At 37.2% G+C, this 27,811-nt stretch overlaps 1 long non-coding RNA gene across 1 annotated transcript in view; it reads right to left on the reverse strand.

The window, feature by feature from the left end:
- Nucleotides 1-27,811, reverse strand: part of LOC140324475 (uncharacterized) — a 159,173-nt gene that overhangs the window by 117,131 nt on the left and 14,231 nt on the right. The window contains exon 2 of the long non-coding RNA XR_011919546.1: nt 24,549-24,611. This is a non-coding gene — a long non-coding RNA (uncharacterized lncRNA). The remainder of the gene's footprint in view (nt 1-24,548; nt 24,612-27,811) is intronic.

Genomic DNA, 27,811 nt, shown 5'->3' on the forward strand with positions numbered 1-27,811 from the left:
AACAAGATAGGTAAATATTTAGAAAATACTAATTTACAACCTTTCTTTACAATATCTAATATGTTATGAGACGTAATAAGTCAGGACAGGGAATGATAAATTCAAATGACATTCAGCATAGCATGGTAGCAGGTGTCAAACAGATTGGAATGAATGCACCAGGAACTGTATCAAATGTATACAAAAAATGAAAAAGCACCATAACAATTTCCAGATAGTAAAATGGGGCCAACAAAGCCTGCCAAACATCTGGGCACAAAAGCAAAAAAGGAAGAGACACACCAGAATACAAAAACCATCGAAAACATTTCCATGAATTTAGTATGTAGCCACTAGCCAGTGTCCACAGATGCTTTGACTTCATGATATAATTATAGGGAATTACAGCTAACAGAGTAATATTTTAGACTAAAATGATGTTCTCTGTAATGATGGTATGAAACCCAAAAGAAATTTATGGCTCCATCATACAGTGTGGATGGAACGAGAACTGATGCAATGATATCATTTGTACACTTTAAAGTGAAAGTATGATTTGGCATAACATGCAATAAAATTAGCAGTCTCCTAATATTTTAGTGCACATATAGTTATCTTATCAGCCTATGACTGAATTAAGGCAGTTTTACAATTCAAAAATGCTTGAAAATAATGGGTAACATTGAACCGAATGGGGTCATTTAATATCTTTTTATTGACAGGTCGTAGGAGGCAGCAATTTTGTCACACATGTTTTTGGACGCAACATGCGGAGTTCAGGGACAGTTTGCTGCCCCTGCCACCTCCATAGACTTGAATTGGTGCAGCTTGCAAATGCTTCAAGTTTTTTGTGCAAAAAATAATAATACCAAACAAGGAAACCCTCTGCTAGGCTTTTTTATCTAATAGTTGATGCCAGCACCAATGTTTGGAAATCCCTGACAAAATCTAGCAGTTACAGCCTGTTACCACTCATGGACACCTAGTTCTCGACAGTGGAAGTTAGGGGTGGCAAATACCTCGGGGTAAGATACCACTAAGTCGAACTTAACATTTGTCTCAAAGTAATATCATGTGTATTAAAAATACGATGCCTCCCTTTTCACAGTACATTAGTGCTAGAGGCAGCCATATTGCATAGTTAGGTCATATCATGATCAGAGAGAGAGAAAGAGTTGTAAATGCGAAAATATATCAGGCAGAATGTTCCTGATTGGTTTATAGAGTATGTAGAAGTGTATACTTTCCTCTTTCTACATCAACAAAAAAAAAAAAGCTCAAAGTGGGGATCTAAGGTCGGCACTTTTCCTGATAGCTGAGCCTCCATGAAAGTCTTTCATTCTGATTCCTTTTTTTTAAAAAAGGAGTATAATCCAAGAAGTAACAATGGTGTGGCAAATCCAATGAATTTTTGTCTACAGTATGAAATTCTAAAAACAAAACCAGGACAAGGGCACTAGATTGCCAACTCTTTATGTCATAGATACTTTTACTAAAATTACCTATGCCACTAGCTCACATCAACATCAAGGTATAAGAAATGGTAAAATGTCTTCTTCTGGTTTTGAGGACAATGATCTACAAATATTTTAAATGTGGTATACAAAATGTTATAAACATATTGTGAGGGGTTATGCTCAGGATCGCCTTTGCTAGGTTGTCAAAGGACACTTGTCTGGTTCATCCAACTCAGATCACACGCCAAGGTATCAGCCTTAAGCTGGCTTGCAGCCAGGTTTATTGAAGGTTGCAGATAAAATAAAACAGCAAAAGAAAACCTTGCCTGTCTGGCACTTACTATACATCAGACGTCCCTGTCTATCAGCTGAAGGGCTTCTTCCTGTCAGCTCAAAACCAAGCTTCCAGCAACCTTCTACTCACTTTTGAGGTCACTCACACAGACTGACTTGAGCTCACTCACCCAGACCAACTTTCTGAGTCTCTCAGCAGAGCCCCTCACACAGCCTGCCTGTCTGTCTGTGTCTCCAAACAGAGTTTAACTCTCACACAGACCCCTGTCTGTGTCTCCAAACATAGCTGAACTCACACAGTTCACCTGTCTGTGTCTCTAAACAGAGCTCAACTCTCACACAGACCCCTGTCTGTGTCTCTCCAAGCCAAGCTACTGACTGAGCTCCTGGCTCTATGTTATATCCCCACCCTCAGTGCTTCTTCATTAATTACTTCACAGGTGAGAGTCTTCCACCTGCTACTTCACACAGGAGAGGAATCTTGGGCAAATATACCTCACATAAAAGAGGAATCCTGGGCAAATATATCTCCCTTCCACCTCCAATCCTGCCTTGGTGTCACAATGTATATTACCATAATATATAAACCATGTTGTATACAGTTGACATTCAAAAATCCGGCAACCTCTGGACCAAAGGAGTTCCGGATTTTTGAAAGTTATACTTACCTCCACACACAGGCCAGCCTTCCTCTCGCAGCACCTGCAGACATCTGGCACAGTTCTGGGGAGCAGGCAGCAGGAATGTCTCAGCATGTATTTAGTGTAGCAAGCAAGACCCAACAGCTGTTTCTGCAGAACAGCGCCATAAAAACATAAGTGGCCAAACAGGGTACTGCAGTCCCTGTATTGAAAATGCAATCTGAAATTGATGCCTGAAAACTGAAGGAAACAGATTATGGATGGTCGGATTTTCGATTGTCAACAATGGTCGGATTTTCGATTGTCAACTATATATAAAAGGCAAAATTTACAATGGAGTAGCAAGCTAGTTTACATTGGTTAACTACAACCCCCGCCACGCGTGGACAGCCAAAATTATTATTTGGAACCTGAAACATAACATGTTGCTTTAAAGTTTCATATAAACCAAAAATAGTAAAAAATGCATCTCTTGACAGGAAAAAGGATGATTTTATCTCACATAATAGAATGCCTTTAATCCCGTTCTAAGTGACATGTTTCTGGAAATTAAGTTTGGCAGGGACCTGAGTGGTGCAGATGGATATTTCAGTAGTTAAATCAGTAAAACCATTGAAGCCATGTATTTTGGAATAGAGAGGGAAATAGCTATTTACTGGATACAAAGCGTATCATATCAACAGCCCAAATGCATGCTGAAAATATCAAAGTCATTGGAGATTCTGGTGCTGGACATTTAAGCAATAATCCATATGTATGTCCAAAATCACAACCCAAGATTATATATATATATATATATATATATATATATCCTGTAAATAGCCCTAAATATTGTATGTGAAAACATTCCTAATAAATACCAGTACCACACAGTCTTCAACAGATCTCTCAAAATCCAATAAAGAATTAAAAATACAGATGTAAGTTATATATAAAAATGCATAAAATTATTGTGATCCATAAAAATGCATGTTGCCATTTATAAAAATTGCAGCAGTAGTAATGTTATTTTACAGAATTATAGAAAAGTATAGAAAATATTTACTTCTACTTGTAGAACTATATGTATATAAGACTTTAGCACATAAAAGGCATCTGACCCTAGGTGAAAGTAGAAAAATGTTATAAAACCGTCAAACCACTAAAGAAATATATTTTCCATAATGAGCCAAAATAAATGTTAGCATATAAAGAAATCACTGGTAGAATATAAAAGCTTTGTTGTATATGTACGTAACCACTAATCCTGTACTTAGTTCACATGTATGCTACTTATGGTTCGAATTGCAATAAAGATGGTGTAAATAAAATTAATATGGTGTAAATTACAAACAACAACATACACTGGTTTTGTAAAATAAGAACATTAGGGGGATGTTTCATACGTTTACTAAATCAGGAGCATACAGGCTTTTTTCGAAACCTGAAATCCAGGTCCAGTAAAAACTTTATGCAGTGGAGCCGTTACCACTCCGCCCACAGATCATCTGTCCAACAGCCTGCAGCATCCTCAGCTTCCCTTTAGCCGTGCAAAGATTGCCTTTTTTAGCATCTCTTGCACTTACTCTGAGGCTGTTCACAGCAGAAGGGATTTTAGGAAATGCACAGCAGCCAATGAGCAGAGTAGTTCCTGGTTCCAACCTTGTCCTGCTATTGCCTGCTAGCCTTATTTATACCCCCCTGAATATCTGGTTGCTGGATCCTCAGCCTTTTTACTTGTGAGTTGCTCAGTCACACTGCCATTTTGTGCCCTTTTAGATTCCTGACCTGTGCTTGTACCTGGATTGTGCTTGTCTGCAGCCTGCCCTGTTCATCAGTTTGACCGGACCATGGCTCCTGCTGTCATCCAACTGAATACCTGATCTGCCCTCTATCCTGCTCACTCCTGGAGGGTAGAGCCCGGGGGCCACAATCTGGTGTTCTCCCCGCAGCAAAGTAGACCACTTTGGGTTGCCATTAGGGCCACTGGCCCATCATTTCTTTGGGTTGTTCTGGTGAAGACCAAGAGACACTTAGGCTCTGCACCCCAGGTAATCCCGCGTCACCTGCCAGGGGGCGCTGCCCTAACAGGGGCCAGAAGCCCATGGCATAGGTAAATGCTGCTATCCAGGGGTGATGAAAATGATACTTTACTTACCCTACTCCTTAATCCCCCAGCAGCCTGCGCTCTTTATCTCTCTACAAGATCAAGGATGCAGTTGGGCACCCAGATTCTTTCCCTCACAATGCAGGACTTGGTTTTGCATTGTGAGGAATGATGTCAGTTTCTGTGGCTAGCCACACTACAATTGAACCTGAAGTTTGGACAAGCTGTTATTTTTCTGCCCAAATACAATTGTAGAGATCCTACCCAAAAAATTTGCATTGCATGCAAATTTGCTTTGTTCCTCCCATAAGATGACAGTGCCTTTCCAGTGTCTGCTTCACACTGTAGTTTAGCTGCTACTAATGGACCAGCTGCCGAAATCAACAAACCAGGGTAAGGGTAGATTCTGTTTCCAAGTCTAGGATTAGGAAAATGCAGATTTCTGTTAATATTGCAATTTTTTGGGTTCCCTTTACCATAAAATGTTTCTCTTAGAAATCCCATTCACCAATAAAATAATAAATTTATGACTGAACACCCAACTTTTTCCCCACTGCATGTGAAGAACTGAACCTTGAGCCTTGGATGCTTCCTGAAAAGTTGGTACTGGGGCATCAAGAGATGTCAGCCTGCTTACCCCTCCTAGGATGGAGGTGAACTACACAGATGTGAACCAGACACAAGTTATTGTTACATATATTTTCCTGAAATTACTGAAATTCAGGTGCTTAAACATTACTGACACTTCATGTCATATCTAATACTCATTCGTCACTTATTATACCTACATGGTAGATTATGATGACAAAATATTCATACTAAGGAAAAAAAAACTAATGGTGCATTTAATGTCAAATATCACCCACTGATACGGCAGTCCTGTCCCACAGTTCCTGAAGCCTTGTTCTGATTGAATGATTTTTGTCTTTTTATCAGTACAAGAAGAAAATGTATTGTCATAAATATTTTATTCAATGGAAACAGTTATTATTATACAGTATTTATATAGCACCATCATATTACGCAGCACTGTACAAAGTCCATAGTCGTGTCACTAACTGTCCCTCAAAGGAGCTCACAATCTAATGTCCCTACCATAGTCATATGTCATTAATGTAGTCTAAGGTCAATTGTTAGGGAGAAGCCAATTAACCTAACTGCATGTTTTTGGGATGTGGGAGGAAACCCACGCAGACACGTGGAAAACCTGCAAACTCCATGCAGATAATGTCCTGGCTGGGGATCGAACCTGGGACCTAGCACTGCAAAGGCTGGAGTGCTAACCCCTGAGCCACCGTGCTGCCCACAGTTCTCACTAACATGTATTCTAAGGCAAAAGTCCTACATGAGGCACTAAATAACCTGCTATGTCCTATTCAAGACTATCAAACCGATACCTTAAAATCATTATGTTTCAAGTATGCAATACACATTGGGCCTGATTTATCAAAGCTTTCCAAGACTGGAACAATAAAGTATCATGGGAGAACATGGGTGATCCAGCAATCCTGGAGGGAATTTCTTAAAAAGTTTTTGTGCGATTAGTGTGCAAATTGTTTCAGTCTTTGATCAGATCCATTCGAGGTTTGCTGGATCATGCAGGTTCACTTGTGGCAATCTATTTTCACCATTCATGAAAAGCTTTAATAAATCAGACCCATTGGCCCACTCAAGGGGGTAATTTTCTAATGAGAAAAGACTTAGCATGTGAATGTTTTCAAAGTTTTCCCGAGTTTCCTGACAAAGAGCAGCTGTATTCACTTCAGTTAACCAAGCAGCTGCATAAAAATAAATATCCATACTTTTTTTTCTGTATATGACAAGTAATTTTTTGGCTCAATAAATACGTATATACTCGAGTATAAGCCAATATTTTTTCCCCCCAAAATGTAATGAGGAAAATGAATTTAGTTTATGTTCAGGTCACACCAATAGATGGACCTGTTTCCTCATGTAAAGCAAGTAACAATCAGAGACATGAGCTTGTTACAAAGAATTTTACAAAGCCTCTAATCGTTTCAACCATATTGTACATGGACATATACTGTACATTTGGGGACAGCAAGTTTTTTATCATTATATTACAAATGTATTGCTATATCCCCCCTCTTTATATTTACTTATTTTTGAATTAACACGGTATTATTCATGTAAATGGGTTTTGCCAGCTAAGGCCGATAGAGACTGCTCATCCTATTTGCATTTTGTAACCAGTATATAGCAAGTATTTGCAGTTGAAGCTATTAAAATCTTATTCTGAGAACTATATATAATAGAATTCCAGATATTATATTATTTTCCTTCATTAACCTATTCTAGTGAATTGGCGACTCAAAAAGCAGTGCATAGCACTTCCACCGCCTATCCATTCATCCAGTGCCCAATAAGTGTTGGTATTAATATTAATAAACAGGATTTATATAGTGCCAACATATTACGCAGCGCTGTGTTGAAGGATTTACACCTTCTACCTAATGGGGAAATCTTTATTTAGCAAACCCGAAAAATGGTTGAGCAAAAAATGGCGATTTCTGCAGATCTCGCCACTAAGATGAGTGAATACTAACGTGGAGTTTTACTTTAATGAAGTTTGCTTACTTTTTGATATAATTTAATAAACATGCCACAACATCTATGATGTAAAGATGAAATTAAATATTACTTTTCCTAATAAATGTATTTTGTTATTTGAATGAAAATGCAAAGTTTTTACATGCTCTGACGTGTAGCTGCTGTGTTCGCACTTTCATTTCTTCCCTTAGAGGTCACCTTATAGACAAGGCGCTGGCCTGCTTCTCAGGAAGGTTTTCATCAGCAGAATTTTCACTATGTAGCCACACACCAGCAAGTTTCATGAATAAACCATAAGTACTGAATTCTACAACCAAAGGATTGCTGCATACCAGACTTCCGAAAATGCAGGTGATGACATTCTTTTTGTATCACAGCGCTAAGTCTTATTTTTTCATTCTCTGCTCCAGGCTTGCGTACCATTTAAAAAATTCTCTTGAACTGTATTTTTGTATTGTATAAAAGTTTATTATAATAAAAAAAGGCATAATATAGCATATTAGCATAATAATAATTTTAATAAAAAAATATAGGTAATATAGCAAATGCTTTGTCACTGATTAATACATGTAAAATAGATTTTACTGACCACAAAAATATATGCAAACTTTAGGAACTAAACAATAAAATTATTTTGTTTTATATTTGGCCTCAGGCTTTATTTTTATATATTATGTCAGCGTTTCTTAACCCTATACCTTTATCATTATTATCAATATTATTATTAATACCAATTATTATATTACCAATACATTACACCCTGCCCAAAAGAGCCTACAATAAAAGGGGAACCCCTCAAAGTAACATTCAGGTCTTAGGGAACTCCTACTATAATTATTATTTCCACAACTCACAGTATATTAGCGTGGGGGTCAGTGGCAAGAATGCCAACCTTACAGATAGCCAAAAAGATCATTGGTGTTAATTAAACTGACATACAGGGACGAGAGTAACTAACTGCTCATTGCTCAAAGAACTCCTAGCAACCTCTGGAGAAACCCTAGTTGAGAAAGACTGCACTATGGAATCTATTTATAAAGTAGGGAATCTGAAACATTCCCTGTTGGTGACTCAATTACTACAACAAATATTTTATTGATACTGCCAGAAATTGGGTGCTGCTCAAATAATTAGGAAGTTTGCTATGACCAGAGAATACAGCTGTATGCTTAGCCAATTCAGCTGCCAAACTGACAGCTGTCATTGTCTCATGGCTGGATTGGGTGAACAATGACAGGAGCTTAGATGAGTGGAGCTCCTGTCATTGTGTCCAACCAATTCAGAAAGAGGGCAGCTGGAGACATCTATCATTGTCTGGCAGATGAAATTGGGATTGGTTGAACAATGACAGAGCCTCAGTTGAGCAGAACACCTTTAATTCTGTTCAGCAAATCCAACAAGGGGCCAGCAATGGACTGTCTTCATCCAGCGACAATACTAGACCTGCCAATATCAGATCAGAACTTGGATTGATAACTTTGTAAAATTCTGGGCTCTGATCTTTAAAAAGACCTCTATCTGTAAGTATTGTCACAAGTGTTGAATCTCTCCAGAGACATACACATTTTGAAGTGGTTTCTGAAAATGTATAAAAGAGTCAGGTAATGGGAATAGGATATTTCAATGCTTTGACTTGTTTTCGTGTGTAGATTTCAGCTTAAGCTACTGAGCCCTGTAAACATTTTCAACCAAGCCAAAGGAAAAACAGATACGTAAAAAAGTGCCACCTGCTGTTCATATCTGCTCGGCTTTAAGTTACTAAACAACCCGTGTTAACATCCACACAAAAAGGAATGGTTGAGTGAAACGTCTGACTTGCAGCAAATACAGGTTTATTGGCTCATTAAATGTTTTCTCTGCTCTTAACAAAACTAATTTTATATTTGTATTATTCTTTAACCATTTAGGGATATATTTACATTTAGCTAATCATTCCCTGGAATGTAAAACACATGCACCAGAAAGATAACCTCATATCACACTGCGTTAGAAATATGCTGCTTTCATTACAAACATATTACTTGTAATTGCATTACCGTATCCGGCAAAGCAAGGAATACAATCAGGTGAACAGCAGCAATCAAAGATTGCCCTTTCATTTGCCACACTAAATTTAATATTGTACAAGTTAGCATAGGTCACCCCACCTAATTGTTCCTTGTTCCCGGTTAGTAAATAAATCACAAGGTAGTTAATACACTGACAAACCAGAAGCTTGGTCACTGAGCATAATATATGACTTCATCAAAGTATTTAATTACCGCAGGCAGTTTGGTTTAGCCTACATATTGAATTTCTAATTTTAGTTTAACAAATCTGAGACCATATCATCACAGTGCTAGCAGGTAAATTAATACCAGGCTCTGTATAGCGCACTACTAGAAATTTATTACCGGTTTCCTGCAACCTTCAACCCTTTGGTGTCCGTCAGTACCGTGTCTCCTTGCAAGGCCAGAGAAATAGGCAAGGATCTTAATAATACAACTTTAAACCTCATTTGTTTTTTACGAGCTAGTCAGCTCTAATATATGACTTGAATTTCTGATGTATGGCAATGGCGGGAAAGACTAATATAATTAATGTAATTAGCACCTCCCCTAAGGAAGGTAGGTGACTCAGAATTTAAAAAAGAAAATGCTGTCACAGAGTCTACTTCACATTCACAGCAGGCAGAGACCTGATTATGCTTTGCTAACCATATGCACATTTTAAGCGAAAACTTGTCTTTATAATGTGTATTAGTACTTGATCCTGTATTGTTCTTGAAAAGAAAACAAGAATAGCCTGCGTGGTTCCAGTCAAAATGGGTTCTGAAATTATTGTGACAATAGTAAACAAGTAATTGGATTCGCATGTCACTGTTCTGCACCTCCAGTTCCTTGCAAACATCTTAGTTCAGCCTCAGACCTTCGTGACCAAGTAAAAACCAAAAGTACACTGCGAGAAGCCATGAATAAAACACAAGCTTGTCAAGCTGGAGACACCTGTTCCCAGCAGGGGTGCTACTTATGAACTGCCAAGTCTTTTGTTTCAGACTTGAGATTCGATGATGTTTCCATCTGGAACTTGCCATCTCCAGCACAGTTTTCAGTACTGGAAAACTACCCATAAGTAAATATGACATGATATCTACAAACAGCATAAATCTCCAACACTTGTTTTTTTCATATATATTTTTAAGCTATCCTGAATGCTGAAATACTGCATAAGGATAAAAAATGTCCTCAACAGGAAAAAGGCAATACAGGTGTTGTTTCCATTAAATCCTGCGTTCTATTCATAAAGACATGGAATAGCTTAATGTCAACCAGGTTTCAGAAGCAAAATGTATGGCTTACAGTGTGGAATTACTTAAGTAATCATTTACTCAATGCAATTTTTTTACTGTAATTTAAAATAATTGGCCATTGAAAGGTTAGTTTTTCTAGACGTGATCATTATGACATACGGTCACCCACATTTCTTTGAAAACGGTAGTTAGCCAATTAGGATTATAGAGGGAGTTGGCAGTATTTGTTGGTGGGAATCAAATGATTCCACCATCAAAATATAGCTATAAAGACTATGGTAGTGTTCTCTTTTTTTCTGTCTCGGGTTGAACTCCTGCAATTTGCAATACTATATCCCACTGTACAATTTTATAATCATTGTCCAAATTTGTTCATCGATAAATATTATTTACTTAGTTATTTGATAGACTGAAAATTTGGAAGGACTGGAAAATGGTCTAATCCCAAAAAAACAATTTATACTCCACAAACGTATTTATGTATGCAAAACATTTTGCTTGAAAAATAATTTAGCAGAAGTAAAATATATCTATTGGCTCTCATTGAAGCATTTTTCTTGGCTCAAGACCACATGCTATTTCCCAGGCAATGGCTCCATATGTAGGCCATCTGTAGGTCAACCTCAGTGCCCCAAATTTTTTGTGGTCCGTGATTTGAGGAATTGTTGCTTCCATAGGAATCTTCCTGTAGAGGTATCTTGCTTCTTTAAAGAAATCCTTTAATGACAGGTACTAAAACCAGATGTAACAGTGATTACATAAAAAGTGAACTATTAGGGAAACAGCTAAATTCTCAGTTGCAGTAAGTGTAAACTTTGTGTTCACACTTTTAAAGAAGCTCCAACAAAAATGATGACTTTATTGGATACTTAAACAGGCAATGACAACACAACAGCTGGGGGACCTGCAAGAAAATCCCATCCACTAACCACCCTGGAAAAAAATAGACTGGAGTTTAAAGTTTCCCAATGGGGAAAGAAGCATGACGATTCCCCAAAAACATAGAAGAATGTGCAATTTATTTTCATCTTGGTTTTAGAGATGGTTAAACAAGAAACCTCCCCTTTAGGAGTCCTTTTTGAAAGTCTGCATTTTCTTAGGAAAATATTATTTTGAAGTTTCTGAATTCTAATGGAAAAAATCTTTTGTTATGTGGTAAGTTGGCACCATTTGTCTGGAAAGCCTTTTATATAAGCCATTCTGGCCACTATAATGCTGTACTAAGCCAAAAAGACATTCACATAGAAATACAACACACAGAGGACTTTTCAGGTATTGTACCCTGAAGTATCTTGAGCTAGAAGTCTGACCTTGTATCATTGGGTCCAATTTGAGGCCATATCATGGAATTCTAGGAAAGGAAGTATCCAACTGGAAATTTGATTCCAGAGTTTCCACACAGATAGAAAATGTAAGGCCCTGGTCAGCACCAATACTCACCAGACACCAGTTCCCCAATCTTGCGCCACAGTCCTTAAGTTTAGCAAGCCCCCGCTCAGCCTTGGGAGACTGTGCATTATGTCCCGGGGGCAACCGTGTGCTGGGAGACGCAACCAAAGGATGGCCTCTGGGGATGGGATGGCCGAAGACCAAGGGCCCACAGGGTGATCAGTTCACCAAACAGAGGCAGTAGGCACAAGCAGAAGTCGGTCCAGGCTGCATATAACGATGGGTTAGGAACAGGCAATAGTCAGAAACTGTAAATGTATGATTCTCTGCCAATACCTGTCCCTGAGCACCACCAACTATTAATACTTACCTTCTGCGGGCCCCAAATACCATACACCATTCAAGCTGGTAGTCCCATATTGCATCCACAATAGCAAAAGATAGTAAAAAGTGAAACCACATGGGCAGACAATCATTTACACAGACTTTGCAATGTACTTCTTGTTTGCGTACATCTAGATAAAACTTAACTTTGGAAAAAGTCTTTTGTACAAATGAAGTGGGTCTCTCTCCATACTGCAACTAACTCCTCATTTACTCCATACTGAGGTAATTCCTCATTTAGACTGGGTCTACAAAGACGTTTTTAAAAACACATGTAAACGTTCCTGCTGCGTTTTTATGCACTATTATTGGCGTTTTAAAGCTTGTCTTTAAAATGCTGGAAAACATTTTTACTGCATTTTCCTGCGTTTTTAACGCGTTTGCGTTTCAAGTGCCTATAAACGTGGGAAAACATCCCACTGACATCAATAGAAGCGTTCACCTGCTTTTTCTGGCGTTTTCCAGCGCTAACCCCGTGCTTTAATTTTTTAAATGTTGCAAGCATTGTTATGGATAACTCGTAGACGTCCTGGTGTAGATTAGCCCATTGCAAAGCATGGGAATTTCAAATATGGGCTTTTAAAGCCTCAGGTTAAGCGTTGGGGAAAATGTCCGTGTAGACTAAGCCTTAGGGGATGATGGCGTAGGAGTAAAATAAACCTTACTCCTCACTCCTGCAGCCACAGGAGAACTACTCTAGTTCATGATTCTCAGTTTGTTGTCAGGGCCTCGGCATCATCTCATACCGTGCAGGGCTTATGGACTCATATGTCAATGGTCAGACCACCCGGGTAGTGAGAGCTATTAGAAGGCTCCAGAGGTCCAGTCTGATTCAGCAGGGAAGAGCATAGGCTTCTGCGAGAGTGAGGAATAAGGCACATTTTACTTCTCTTGTATCATCCCCTAGGATCCATAACAGGAAAATAACCCTTGAAGTGGGAAGAGGGACCCACTGCAATTATACAAAAAACAAAAAATCTATCCAGAGTTAAACTTTAGTACCATTAGGGTGTAAGTAACGTCACTCATACAATACAATACATTTTAAGTACATTTATTTTTGCTGTTTACCCAACAGCATCCTTCACACTTACCTAAGAACATTCCATCATCCTTGTTGATAGATATGCCAGTGATTTATAAGTAGCCCCTGACCCTATAAAATATTTACTTTTGTATATGATATTCATAATCTATATTGTTTATTACATAAATACAGAACACTTCCATGCTGAGAATTGTGAAATTTTGCCTGTTCCTAGGTGAAAACTCTAGGAATGATTTCATTCAATTTCATTGTCATTTTATATTTATGTCCACATTCCAAAGTGAACTGTTGATTGTTGAAGATCACCTGTTTCTAAGATAAATTTGAGCACTCCTAACCAGATGTAATACACAATTTTATAGATACACATTTTATTATTATTATTATTATTATTATTATTAATAAACAGGCTTTATATAGCGCCAACATATTGCGCAGCGCTGTACATTAAAACATTTCTTCCTATTTTTTATGTCTTGGCCCATAAAGTTAATGTAGTCAAAAATGTGTTCAAAAGGTAATTTTCCTACCGGTTTCCTTAACCTTCCCTTAAAGTGGAACTAGAGTCCCACTTTGAGAATTGGCAATCAGGCAGGTGAATATTGCAAAAAGGGGCAGACAATGTTTCTTATGTCCAAGCTGTCAAAATTCACTGAGCTGCCCATGCACAGCCCAGCATTTGTTATTAGAGTTACCCAGCAATCCGGGCTTCCCTTGCGTGTGCCAGGACTGGATAAACACATGGCCGAAGTCTGGTATATGGAAAGAAGGGAAAAGATGGCGGCTCCCAGGATGGACAGAGGGACAGGTGAGTAGCGATGGGTTTAGTTCTGCTTTAAACCAACCTCCTCCTGCCCCCATACTGAGTATTTTCCTATTTCCTTCTCCAAGGCTCAAGTCATTGTTTATATTGCTCTTCTGGCTTTGTGATTACACATGCCCAGTTAGGCCCCATGGACTTCAGGATTGGATTCTTCTATTAGCCCCATAGAGGTCTATGGGGCTGAACTGAACATTTTTATTGAAGCCTTTGGGGTTAATTAGAAATTTTATTAACAATACTGTCTTTACATTTATCATGTTTTATAATAGGCTTTAAGTCCTTAGGGGGAAATACACTCTAAAGAATAATACTATTACTTTTATATATTGATTCTCATTTCTAGTTTCTAATTGTAGCCACAGGAACACACAACACTCTAGCCACAGTGTAATCATTAAATCATTTCCTAAGTACCCAGAGTTCTAAATTCAACTAAAGTACTTGTTACTGCAACATTGATCACTTTACACTGCCCCTGAACAATTAAAGTGATTCTGAAACAAAGAAAGAAGACAAAATGAGTCAATATGTTCTGAAGTGGATGTTAAATATTTTACACGAAAGCACTGATACATGCTCCATCTTTCAGTTGCTGGAGCATTAAAATAAGATTGAAATCTACAGTTCTGCTGAGCCTAAAAAACTTCATCATGTGCTTAAATACCAGTAACATGGGTATCATTATCCTCATTAAAAGTGATAGCTATCTCAACTTCCATCGCTCTCTGTTCAGTTATGTCGAGGAAGAGTGGATCCTGTTCATTACAGAGTTTTTCATATGAGCCAGAGGCTATTTGCCCAACAACTAACTTAACAGAAGTTCTAGGATGTCACTTTTTATTTCTATCCATTTACTTGTCTTGCACATGTATATGTATCCAGTATAGCATAACTCTGAAGCCATTACTCAGGCTGAAGTGCTGTATGGTTATATTGTTTGTGAAGTTTTATAAATCATTTGGCTGAGACATTGTGACTTTAGCTGAGAGGCAATATCTGCTGACATGTGTATTGCAAAGAAAGATTTCCATGAACACTAAATTTAAGTGCAGCTACTATCAGACTACATTCCCCACATTGTTCTGCCAGCCCTGGGCCCGTTTTAGAAGCTTAAAATAGTTAGAACTGTGTTTAATATTGTCTGTAGTACTCACTAACCTTGTAATACATCTGCTGCAACCCCTGGTAGAATGAACACAACAAACATTTGTATTTAATGTTTTGTTCCTCTGTTCATCAAAGGCGTGCAGTTTGCACATGATGTCAGGTAAAAAAAAATAAAATCAAATATCTTTTACTATGTTGGGTGGGGCAGGGAAAGCGATTGGACGGGTGGACAGGTCATAGCACATTGCAATAGTAGTATTAGTTAACCTTATTTCCTTCTCCACTTAGTTTTCAAATATAATTTCTATAAGACAGTTTCACAGTTAAATATCTGGTTGTGTTATCTTAAAGACATATGACAAGGTTATCATCAAATCAACACAAATGTAAATTGTTCTTGTCTTTTTTGATTTAAAATATACTTCTTGTTTATATCAACTGAAACCAGCAGTCAGAGGTACAATGATTTTGATATCACACTGCAGTTATAAAGCCATGAGACTTTTGGCTGTAGGTGGCATAGCACACTCACATACTAGGAAACACACTGGTATTTTATAGGAGATAATGAGGACAAATAAAAGGGTACATTTTATTTAAAGTTTTTCTTAGACACGATTACTATTTACGAATGTTAATTAAAACCTCTTTACTTTTTGGAGTTTTGTCCCACTTTATTACTGAAAGTAAAACTAAAGTTGCTGGTAGGTGGTGCGCTTATGTGCACAGCATATTTACCGATTATGGCACAAACCTTTTTTTTAGTGCCCTGCATTGATGACAGGTCCAGGATCCTGGAATAATTTTATTCCCTGAAGCCACTATATTCTTTGCCAAGCTTTCTGGGTCCATCATGATCCTCCACTGTGGCCACTGATGATATAACTCCTGTACATGTATCTGTCTGTCATTTGCAACCCCTATTTAATGTACAGCACTGTGTGTTCTGGTGACATTTTGTTTGTTTAGTTTAATTCTGCTTGAATATTCTTACAAAAGCCAATTTAAAATTTGTTCTCCTAACCAAAATCTATTTCTAAACCTGACAATGAAACTTAATCTAACCCTCAAATTAAAATGAAGAGTCATTAGCTGTACTATTATACGGATACTAACACTGATATACAATATGTTAACATGTAGTTATAACAATAAGTTAACATGGTAAGGATTATAAAAAAAATGGTCAAGAAGTGTAGTCAGTGGCAGCAAGCAAACATTTCCAAATGTGTTTTGGTGACCAAAGTAAAATAACCAAAAATAGCTACATTTATGTAGACAATGGTGTCAATAATGCTAATAGGCAGTTTAGAGGCAAAAATATTTCCTTTTAGGGAATATAACACTGAACAATAATAATGTATAATATTATTTATATAGAGGAGAAGCAGGTAATCAACTTTGATATAGCGATGTTAAAACATTTTCTCATAAATGGCTTATTCCATCGTTATTATTACAACAATTTTACAAGATAGTCATCCAAAGAACTGGAGAATAGAAGTGAAATAGCTATAATAAATCTGAATCACTCCTACAACTATTTCAAAGTTTTCAACTCCAACTCCTTAAAATAAAGAAAAATTATATATAATGAACACCATTTTTCCTGACTGCACTGTATATGGAATAAATGAAATGCAGACTATCTCTGCTTGACATTACAGGAGGAAACAATAACAAGAACAAATATAATGTATTTATGTATTCATTCATTGAATTATAATATACAAATTGTATCAGAGTTACATCTTTGTACCTAACCCAAATTACCATATATATTGAATGGTATTACAAAGTAAAAAAGTAAAAACTCCACAAAACTATTTCTATTCTAGAAGCAGGCTATAAAGACAAAGTAATGTTTGTATATCCTGGGTGCTTTAGTCATTAATTCCATCTTCATTGATGTTGGGTACCAATATTTGAATGCACAGACTTCACAAGCAAGGTGAATGTAATATTAGCAAACAGGACTGTTCCAGAATGTCTTGAAATTAACATCCCATCTCATTCAATGTATACAAGTGAAATTTACCACATTTGTACTGTATTAGGAGGGCAATATGGGATCATATCTTGGATAAAGTTGGTAACACGTAATCATATCCACTCAACTCATATGAAAGTATTCCATACCAAGGAAAACACAAAAGTCTTTTATTTGCTGTACATAAAATGTTTATTTAGTATAGTTTATTTTTTATAATGTTTATTTCCATGATCCTTAAAACAGTGAGCCAAGTGAATCACCCTAGTTGTAAAATTGAATCACAGCACTACACACATACACCAAGAACAAAATGACACTGCCTTGATAGAGTAAATAAACATGCATAGCATGGTTTTTTTTTTAAATGGGCCAAACACCATTTTTTATCTTAGTTAAAGCTAATCTGTGGCCAAATATTAAACTTTCACACATGCATACTGGCCTTGTACATTTGTTTTCCATGTAAAGAAAGATACATTCTGCTATCAAGGTCCCAGCACCATGTTTAGGGGCAGGGATCACTGGATCATCCAGTTGACTCCAGTTGTCCCCCTTTGCCATGGTTGGCCAGTGTGAACAGTATACACACCAAGGTCGAATGCACTGCAGGTCCAAGAACAAGGTTTTTTTAGATGTCTTTCAATTGTTGCACACCACTTCATTTTACATGCATAATCGTGCAGTGCAGGAACACATGGGATGCTATTCTGGCTGATATCTCTAAGCCTTTTTTAAAAGCTCCCAAACCTGAGCAGAACCTTTATCTATTTGCTTTGTACCCTAGGCAGCATACACATGTTCAAAGTGACCATTTCCAGTGACATAAGAATGACAGATGAACAATTACTGTACACACAGCTCTGTTCTGTTCCATGGATAGGGGAGGGAGGAGAACAAGTGAGCGACACCCCACTGTGCTTCTCCCCATTGACCTGTACATTGGTCATTCACAGTCAGTCGTTAATGGACCTGTCCTGACCTTGGGTGAACGCTGTACCCATGTCAGATTCTCACCTCAGATTGCAACCTCCTGTCTGGCAAGACTAATTAGGACTTCTATTGCTGTACAGGTAGTCCCCGAGTTAGGGACATCCAACATAAGGATACGAACTGGGCTTCCCTGCTCCCTTCTGTGCAGGACAGAGGCTTTATAGGGGGGAGGGGGCAGTTTGCATGACTTGCAGAAGAAATCTTTTGCTAAACACGGCTGAGGTTGTGGGTGATCTTAAGAGAGGAGCTGATCTGTAATCATCTTGTAACTCTTTAATGATAAAGACAAACTCTGCATGCAGTTGTTTCTTTTTGCATATCAAAGCACAGCTTGCTCCAGAAGTTAATGTCTAGGCTTTTTTTTTTTCTTGCTTTGTTTGTGATTAACTCACAGTGAGGATTTTATACAGTAACTGACACCACCCTAATAATATGTTGAGACAAACATCCGTCCAAATTGCATTTATTAAAATAATGTACCTGTTCTGACTTACAAACAAATTCAACTTAGGAACAAACCTACAGTTCCTATCTCGTATGTAACCAAGGGACTACCTGTAATGCCATTTTTATAAATGTCAAAATGAGATTTTGAAGGCAACCATTTATTTTGATTACAAACCTAGATCCAACTCAGTTTCAAAAAGTATGAATATATCAGAGATTTTCCAGAAACACTATTTTATCTCTATGGCTTTTTTCCCCCCATTAAAAAAACAGCAAAACTTTGGAATGGTTAATTCAGGAACCTAAATCATATGTGTAGCCAAACTGTCCAAAAAACAAGTGAATATCTACCAATGTTTTTGAATTTCCCTATTGGAGAGCTGTTCCCATAACAAGTGTCCCTAATAAATATGTTCCCCTCACTTCTTGTTCTAGGGACAACTCAAACATTTTGGGTTTTACTTTACTTGCTTTCTAGATGACAATGGTCAATAGGATTGAATAAAGGTGAGAATCTCCCTAATGGAAGCACAGACAGCAATAAAAACCCAACATAAAGTCTTTGCCTTCCGTGCTTCAAAACTAAAAATAAAGATTTTGCCTGGATATACACTTTGAACTTTCAGAACACATTGATGTTTATGTCAAAGGCAAAGTACAAGACTACCTATGAATTGCCATTGCTGCAGATTTGTATTTTCACATATTTAACAGACAAACTTTTGTTAACATTTTAAATAAGAACAAGAGTTATTTTGAGGAGCAGTGACAGATATTCTAATCCTTGCAAAGTCTGCCTGTAATCTAAGCAGTGTCATGCTGGAAGAAAGGTTACTTTCTCAAAGCTTGGTTATTCAGAGAAGAAAAAAATATTGATTGGTTCAGAACTTGATTGTGCAAAGAAAAAAATAAAATCAAGAGACTCTTTTCTTTTCTGATTAAGAGGCCTTCTGCTCTCTCTCAGAAATAATGGAAAAAACTCAGATTTCAAGAGACAAGTGTATATAATGGCTATGTGTGGTAGTGTGGTGTAAAACCCTTGATTACCCAAGTTTTAACAAGTTACCTGATTAAACGACTTTTGTTCCTTGCTTGACTATCAGCAGCCACTGTAGAACATTAGCTGATTTGAGACTGTCCTTTGCTATCTTCACGAGAACATTAAAATGTAAGTAATAGAGCTTCTTTTCAAGATTACCTCTTGATTTGGGAGATTGTTCAGCATTTATGCTGTAGTTTGATGCTGTATGTTACTATATGTGAACTTTCTTTCTTTGTGATCTTGCTTTATAGAAAATGACAAGCAAAGGCAAGATCAAAAATATTATAACCAAGATTATATACCAAAGTGAACATTTCATTTGTAAATCTTTTGCATTCTTTGCTTTCTCCTTTCTGGCATCAACATTCTATTATACTTTTAAATAAAACCTTTCTGTTTTATTGCATGCCTTTTTTCTGGACCCATTGACATCATGGCTTTGTTTTTTTTTTGTATAATGCATGTACAACATGGCTATGGAAGAGCCCACAGAAGGAGCGAATTATGTTTTCAGGATGGAAAGTACAACACACTGCCTCATTCATCAACTCATATGTAATGGGATGCTCAACCGCCATGATTGAAATAACGGAGCGGTTGAAAAAGGAGGGTCAGGAAGAATAGGGCTTGGAAGGAAAGGGCTGGATGATGTTAGATATCTATCAGTCAGGAAATGTTGCTCTTACAGTCCGGATTAGAATGTACAAAATTCTAATTCTAATTTGAAGCCTTTAAAACTGTGCAACCCTGAAAGTTTGAGTGGATTTCAGCTTTACCATTACCTATGTAAATAATAAATAGTTTAAAAGGAAGCCATTCATTGGCAGCTAGGCACACAAACATGATCTGGCTGCAGTTGGTAAGTGTTCTGCCTTCAGATCTCAAAGGAAGAGTCTTAATGGTCCAATACCATATAGTGCTTGGCCAGATGTAGTTATAAAAGTTCAATAAACATTTGATTTCTCCAGTTTCAGCTGTAAATGTTCCAAATGGGCAAATGTTCTCCCATGTCTACAAACATCTATAAGCTAAACCAGTCATCTCCAACTAGCTATATTTGTTGCTTTCTATGTGCCATAAATGCTTTATTTGCATCTCAACACAGGAAATTCAGGAGAGCATGATGGCACTTTGATGTGTTATGAACGAGCAGTACTTATTCCTAAGGCTTATGTCTAAGTATTGTTGCTACAAAACATGTCTGAATGTCAACTCAGCTGAATGACATACCATTTACTACTTTTATTTGTGAGTATTCTCTAATATTTCTAGAACTAAGCAAGGTCCAAGGAACGTGTGGCATGGCTTGTGTGGAATCCCAGGGGACAACAGGGCTGTATATGCATAGCTCCATCTGTGTTTAGGGGACTAGCATGTTTATACAAGATGCACTACACAGGATGTAAATAGTAATTTTAAGCTCTTCTGCTGCTCCTATATTTTAAAAAAATCCATTTTATGATGATATCACATCTATCACATAACATCAAGTTACACAACCAAACTGAAATAATAATCCTACCTCCTCCAGACATGCTGGGGGTTTTATAAGAAAAAAAATGGTAAACCCCTAATGCTCAAAGTTGTCCTCCATTTAGGTGTATTATCTCACACACCCAAATTATGCATTTCAGACACAACCCTTCCTAGCAATTCATAGCTCTGAAGGCATCCAAAACAGCAGAAGAATTCGTCAAAGATATTTCAGCTGTTTGCATGTGCAGTAGGCAGCTGCAGACAAGCTTTACCAGCCACACTGGAGAGACTTGGTTGGAAAAACGCTTCCCCGGTTATAAAACCTTTCACAGCATGACAATTTGGAGATCTCAGACAGCAATCACATATGGCAAAAAGAGGCACTAGAAGGTCAGTTGTGCCACAAAGCAAAGAAAGAATAGCACAAACACAACAAAGAAATTGTTGTCTTGCCTATAAATAAAAAAGACCACAAAGCTAAAACAATTTTTAAAAGAGAAAGGTATGAATACTAATCACAAATAAAGATTCATATCAAAATGAAAAGTTGTGTGGATAGGGTACATACATCCCATGGAAATTGTTGACCTTTTCTACATACTAACCCAGGCAAACATTAGATCCTCACTACAGATATAGGTGATTTACTTAAACAAATGACATATAAAATTGTCATGATGTATTCATGTCACTAATCTTAGGTAACACAATCGCACCACATCAAATCCATAAACTTGCCATTGTTCAGGCTATATGACCTTTGCTTATGCCATAGGGGATTACAAATAGGTTGTCCACTTGTCTCCACACTTAATTTCATTTGATATACTCCTGAAGAACTATGTCCACATCCAGTGCATGTGAAAGCAACACCAATTCCAGAACTAAGTGAAGGAAGAAAATTATTTCTTTCACTTAGCTGAGTTGGTGGTGCCCCTGCTTAAATATTTTGGGTTCATAGATTTGAAGTTCAAGATTACATGCTTTTGGTAAGAACCTCCTTACCATTGGAACATACAAAAATAAACTTGGCCTTTTTAAACCTTAAATGGTCTGGTTTTCTTTTTGCTTATTGTGTGTGGAGTGTCATAATGACAAGATGAACTAAAAAAGGTTTGGCACAGGATTTAAAATAATTTATTCCTCTGAACAGAAAGTAATTTAAGTTGGTAAATTTTTGTAACAAATAGCTGCTAATGTGCCTAGATCTGGCAGAAAAAAAAATCCTTAGATCAGTTTATGTCAAAGTGCACACATCTACAGTCAGTAAGAGGTAAGAATTATTATTTGCTGTTCAAAAGGAACATAAGAGTAAACTAGTTTTCCAACATATAGCCAAAGACTTCACCTTCTGGAACAGTGCTTGGTGGAAGGATAAATCAAAGATAGCGTTGCTTGGCCACAGTAGCAGTAGACATTTGTGCCACAAAGAAACTCATAATACTAACCATAAAGCATGACGACTATGATAAAAATCCTCTTGATGAGAATGTAAGACCATTTATATAAATGCTGATCTGGAATGGATGTTTCAACACAAATATCATCTAAAGAACACTAGCAAATCCACCAAGGAATGGCTCAAAAACAATGAGAGTTTTGGACTGCCCTAGCCAATGCTCTAAAACACATTAAAATATTGTGGAAGGGTCGGAAGCAGACAGCTCAATGAAACCTTTAAGCATCAAACAGCTTGCTAATGAAAGATATTAGCATAGAGAAGACTGGAGGACAATTTTGCAACACACCTACAACAATTATTTTCTGCTAAAATGGGCATGACCACATTTTGAGGTCAAGTGTGTACAAGAACTGTACATTTCCTTGTGTTTTATTTAAATAAATCACCTTTATCTGTAATCACTATTTGAATAATCTAATATGTAATATTGCTTTTATTTGCCAAAGGGTTTTGCAATTCCATCCAATTACTACTGGGATTTAAAAAGTTCTACGACACATCACAGCCAAACACATTACATCACATCTGTATTAAAAGTTCAGGAATGCATTGGTGTTATATCTCTGCCAGCTTGCAGATAGGACATTAAAGGAGTAACAGGAGACTGATAACAAATTCTCACTGCTCACTTTGCTTTCTCCTCCATTAAGCTTATTTTTTGTAATAAATATCCCACCTGATTTAGTCCCAGTGCTTCCCCTTTCTCTAAAGCAGCCTTTTTTCCACCCTTTGTCATAAGGAAACCCTTGAAATAACATTACCGTCTTCATGGAACCCATATTATAATTTCTATATACAGATCACAGTATAATAATGTGGTGGTCAGTGGGAAGAATGTCACTCTTACGGATAGTCAAAAAGATCATTGGTGTCAGTGGTAAGACACCTGAGGGGCACATTGCTCATTGGTCAAACTCTTATCAACCTCTGGAGGTACCCTGGTTGAGAAATCCTCCGGGGGATTACAAGAGGTTTATACTAAGTTAAATTCAGGCACTTACACTAATTATACATATAAAAAAAAAGTATTTATCCATAGTTGCCTAAAAGTGTGTTTTTTTAGATCTGCCTAGAGTTTGACTTTAGGATTTAGGTCTACCATATTAAAATCTTTAATCTGAGATGTTATCTGAAAATATTCAACACATCCATATCTCCGTTTTCACAAACAACACATAAACAATATATTTTCTTTGTTTGCTTGTCAATGGATGTATTTATGGGAGTTTTTCACAGCATAACTGAAACACAAGTGTTCCGATTTCAGAACATCACTGGTAGCAAGTGCTAAAAAAAATGAGATGTTATCAAACATGGCTGTCTGAAGAATTATATGGCACAGATTAACATCTGCGACTGCAGACAGGTCTAATCTGTCTTCACTAACATAGGACATATGATGATACTAATAGTATATCTGTTCTGCAAACTCTGTGTCCTTTCAAAGAACAAAGAAGTTGGACCTTGAATGAAATACTGGATGAAATAATGAAATAATGGATGAAATACTCCCTTATCTAACGAACAAAGTTTTTTTGTAATCTATCAAATCAACCAAATGTACTCTTACCCCTTACAGACAGTAAACAACATTACATTTGCAAGTCTTTACCAAGATCACATTTTAGATATGTTTAAAGCAAACCTGTGTGCATTTAATACAATCATTATAGTACATAGCATGTAATACAATCTGTACTGTGGTATAGGTGCATCTCATATGTAATATGACATGCATCTATGATGTACATATGGTTCCCTATCTTTTTCCCATCTGCTCAGCAGGAAACCTGCCCTTCTGTATACAGATGCACTTAGGAGTCATCCACATTTGCCATAAGCTGGCTCAAAGTCAATATTGCATTTGCCTGATTTATGCCTGAATAGAATCACGTTCACACAGCATCAGGTACCATAGACACCACTGATTACATTAAACATCTTGTCAAAAGTAAGTAACTTACAGTCAAAAATTTGTATGTGAAGCCTAAACTTTTTATGCAGATACCACTGGGGAGATTTCAGTTTACTTCAGGTCACAGAGATACAACAGAAATCTTGAGTTATTACCTGTTAAGTCTTTTTGCAAGAATTCTCCAGGGTGATTCACTAGGAAGATGTGGCCTTATCCACCTGCAGGAAACACAAGGCAAGTTTAAAAGGCCCCTAGGAGCAATCACAGTTACAATATAGGAAAAAAACAAAAAATCCCAAAAAAGGACACAAGCTAACTATCCTGGGGCATGCTTGGAAATAATTTTTAAGGTAATAGTATAATTAAAGAGGAAGAAGAAAGAGGGCTCTTTTTAGGCACCAAGGATAAAAAAACTATTTTACACTTTATTGAGTACAAAAAAATCATTAAAAGCATAGAACAAAGTTTATAGATGGATGATATATATCTATATAACCATATAAAAGCTAACTAGAGAGGTTGTACACAATCAAAAAATCCCATTTTTAAAGATGTATATTGGGGGAGGGTGCTTTACTGTATCTTATTAGCGACGCATTTGGCCCACAGGGTGCTTCATCAGGGGATCTCTGAATAATACCTCTGGGAATAAAAAGACATTTAGGTAATATTGAGTTTTCCCTAATAATCTCCAGTAAGGTTTACAAAAGAGACTACAAAGTTATAATAAACAGTTGGACCATAACCTGTCCTAGTTGACATATATGACAAAAACTAATAAAAGAAGCAAGAAGTTCTAGACCTCAATACCAGCTTTTCTGTACACGAGAATAGAAACGGTACCTTGCCAGATAAACCATCCATTTGGACATGCATCCCATAGTAGTTATTAAAATGTTACATAGTAGGTAAAACTAAAGAAATAAAAAAGGTATCTTAAGGGTCTAACAGCATTTTTTGTAAAACCAGGTATGGATCCCACAAGAAAATGAAGAGGATCCACATGGAAGATTATCTGCACATAGGCTCTAACCCAGAAGAACATGGCGGATGGTTGTGATACAAGCTTGAATGGGTGGAAACCTGACCTTTGGTAGAGCTGGGAGCCAAATGCTGCTATAGATTCAGCTGTATACAGAGGAGGATTTACTCCATAGTGACCGAACCTATCCTAGGAATAAATACCTTTGGAACTTAAATACTGCAAGAGGTAGTGTTTGTAGCTTTGACCCTCATACGAATCAGATTGAGACAGAAGATTTTGTTGATCCGAAAAACTCCCTGAGAGTCTGCAAGTGATTTGATAATATAATTTATGGGGAAAAAATCTTTCTAGCTTCTAGACTTTAAAAAATGAAATATTTAGGAATGCCTCAGTTTCTTAACTTGGGCTTTACTGCTATAAAAAAAATCCTGCTAACTATGTATGTTTTTGATATGCAGAAGGACATGCATTTCTATCCCAGGAAACAAATAATTCCTCCACCACTACATGACTTCCCCTGAAATGTTTAATATATGCTATAGACACATTAATGTCCAACAAACTCCTAATCAGAAATCCATTCATTGGGATAGATACATTCACTGAGGTCACCACAACTGTTATCTCATCAGAGGGTCATCTAAGAGCCCACAAGATAATTCCATCTAAATGCAAAAGGGCTTCAAATTAATTAGCACCCAAGTTTTATTGGACTAGGAACCAAGCTTTGCAGGTCTTAGACACATGGATCCAGGTGGTCAAGCAAAACCAACGTTAAGGTGACTTTACAATCACTTGTACTTTCCTACAAAGATGTCTCTTGAAGTTTATGTGGATTTATAATTTTACTAAACTATTTATTTACTTTTATTTATATATCACTGTCATATTACACACGCTTTACAAAGTCTAAACTCATATCACTAAGTGTCCCTCAAAGGGGCTTACAATCTAATGTCCCTACCATAGTCATATCAATAATAGAGTTTAAGAAGTGCCCAGGGGAAACCCACACAAACATGGGGAGAACAAACAAACTCCTTGCAGATATCTACCTTACACAGGTGTACCACCAGGAGACCCAGGTGAGAGCTAAGCCAGGATGTTTTCATTACAACAGATATTAAGTTATAGCCAACCAAACCACACATGTCCTAAAAAGGATCTATTCCACCAATGGTGGGGTCCTTTAAACAGAATTACAAATAAGTTAACTATGGTTTGACAGAGTCAAGTCATAACCAAGATTGAGTGAATGGCAAGACTTGCCATTGAGAGTCCAAGCATAGAGTATTTACAGGACTTCAAAAACTCAAATTGCCTGTCAATTCCCCCTTGCTATATTTGTTTAACATTTACATTTTAATCTGTAGCTCTTATCCAAAGCAATGCATAATGTAACATTCTTCAACTTTGGAGGCCAAAATTAGTTATTATTTACTTTATGACCAATTTGAATAAATGAATTGTATTGACAGTTTTTAAAGATGTAAAAAGTACATTGAGTTTATATATAGGTTGATATTTGGACAAAAATGTGAAAAAGAGTTTTGTACATTTTATTAATGCTGCAATTGTATCTAACCATTTACAGTAGTAAACACAAAAACAATGCCGTCTTTTTGCCGCACTGACCCCCATGCTTCCTATGACCCCTTGTGCTCCAGAGAATCCTATTTTTCTTTCTTTACTTTTCCTGTTACCCTGTGTATTGCCCATGCTCCTATGACTCCTATGTGTACTTTTTGAAGTTTTTTCAGTTACCATCTCCTGCCCGTTTCCACCTTCAAATGCTCACTGCCTTCCCACACCATTGGCTTATTTCCAACTCCAGGATATTCTGATGTTTGGTATCTGACTATGACATACCAAGTAATGGTAGCTCTAAACGGCCACAACCAGGAAGCCATACACAGCAAATTCCATCACAGCAGATCATGCATTGGCCCCTTTTAGGGCTAACACCCTAGGCATTATAGAGAGTAACACCTAATGGGTTGAACCCAGGAATGAAAATGATAAATTTTGTGGTAGTCATTTTTGTCCAGACAGTCCAGACAGTCCACCTGAGCCACCTCGACCTGTAACTCCCCCGGTTTCAAGGACAGATGCCTTTTTTTTATCGAAAAGTGGTCCAGAGCCATCCTTAATTTCTTGGCTTGGAAAAGTGATGGAGTGCCTGTCCCACCCGTTCCTTCCAGGACACTCGGGGCCTGGACCACAAATAAAGAACTGCAAATCTGCTGCAATACAATTATTCATGATCCTATCCAGGCCATTAAATCCTTTTTCCAGGCACGAGTGAGGTAGGTGATGCCAAATACCCTCAAAATTTGGCATCTCATATTTAATTCAACTACTCTGTATAAAAACACACACATATATATATATATATATATATATATATATATTTATATATATATTTATATATAT

The sequence above is a fragment of the Pyxicephalus adspersus genome, chromosome 2, assembly GCF_032062135.1.
Source record: "Pyxicephalus adspersus chromosome 2, UCB_Pads_2.0, whole genome shotgun sequence".
In the NCBI taxonomy this organism is placed as follows: Eukaryota; Metazoa; Chordata; class Amphibia; order Anura; family Pyxicephalidae; genus Pyxicephalus; species Pyxicephalus adspersus.